The following is a 1,749-nucleotide window of genomic DNA, read 5'->3' as shown; positions in this document are numbered from 1 at the left end:
TGTAGAGAAGACTGCTTCATTGATCATTTATTGCCTTTAATTGTATTTGGAGCATGTGTGTCTATTATTATTAATCATACAAGTGATATTTGTCCTCTTTTATTAATCATTAAACATGATATGATATTTATTATTGGAATGTGAATCGTTTAAACACTCTCTTTGAATAGATGACCAACTTAGGTAAGTATTCTAAATTTATCCTCAATAAAATGAATTAGTGTGAATAAGATAGGTGGAAAACCAATAAGGTCAAATAGAACCATTCAAACTTACAACCCCCCTTACTTGAAACTTAGGAAAGACTAGATAAATATTAATGATGCAATGATGGATGATGATAGGTTCCATATAGAATTCATATTAGATACCCATGTATAAGTGATCTCAAAAATAGAGAAAATGACATGAGGAAGGATCAATAAGCCCTCCTAAGGACTACATCCAACAATAATAAATTTTCTTGTCTGCTAACAAGGAATTCTTTAAAATAGAAAACAATCCATTGGCTCAAAAATAATAAAGCCACTTTTGCACATGTTTTATTGTGTTTTAGATTTGAAAAAATGTCAGTTCTGATGTTTTATATCAAACTCGAGCTCGCATGCTCAAGGATACATTGTGGTTCACTGTGGATGAGCCTAGGAAGTGCATCACAAAATTGGGGAAGCCTTATGATGTGCTTCCTAGGTGTATTCATAGTGCACTAGTATCTGCATCAACATCCATAAGCTTCTACATATACCTCAAAGCCTTGCAAAAGGGAATCTAGTATGAGCTGAAAACATATGCTACAATAAGACATGTCTAACAATTGATAAGAATGTATGTTAATGTACCATGTACCTTACTAGTGTGGTCTGACATGGTATGCTATAGGATAAAGGTCCACTATGCAAGTCATATGGATAATGTTAGATTTATTTCTCCAACTCTCTTGTGTTGTGCTACATAGTTGTAATCTTCTTAGAAGATGGTGTTGAGGTGAGAAGTCACTGGGAATAGCACAATGCTCATCAGTGCATTTAGCACATGGGATGCTAAAAAATGCCAAAGCAAGGACATGACTCAGCATTACTTGGTATGGATTATAATATCTTCGGTAACCCTACACAAGTATTTATAGATTTATTTGATGTGTTTCTTGTCTGCAAGATTTCATTTCACCATGTCTACAATTAAATTAGAATTTCTTTCTTTAGTTGAATTTAGCTATGCTAGGGTTCATCACATTTAAGTGTAATTTGAGCACCTTACCATAGTTGATATTAAGAAAGAATCACTAACACTAGATACCATGCTAAATGAGAATGAAGGATATCTAGGAGAGAGATTAAAGTAGATATTGGATGTTTTGAGGAAGTTAAAAGACTTTATCTTGATGGATAATCTTGTGATGAATACCTTTCATAGTGAGAAAGGATCTCACACCCACATGACTCTTACAGAGAGAATTGGATCTCCTACTATCCTTGACAATTTTTCATCCCCTATATCTTCAAAGAAGATGAAAGATCTTGTTATTGTGACTACTAGGCAGACATGTGAGTGGGTTTGCATATAGAAATAGTTGGATTTAGGATATAGAACTTGTCCCCAGACACAATAGATGATGCCACACATAGATTGGACACCAAATTATGTATTATAAAGTCTAATTGCATAATGATTTGAATCAATTGAAATTTCCCTTTATTATAAAGGAGGTGGCTTGACTAAGAATTCATCAAATTATATCAAATGACAATC

The sequence above is a fragment of the Cupressus sempervirens genome, chromosome 6, assembly GCF_028749045.1.
Source record: "Cupressus sempervirens isolate cs-2001-9-10 chromosome 6, ASM2874904v1, whole genome shotgun sequence".
NCBI lineage: Eukaryota > Viridiplantae > Streptophyta > Pinopsida > Cupressales > Cupressaceae > Cupressus > Cupressus sempervirens.
Note: the sequence above shows the minus strand (reverse complement) of the source record.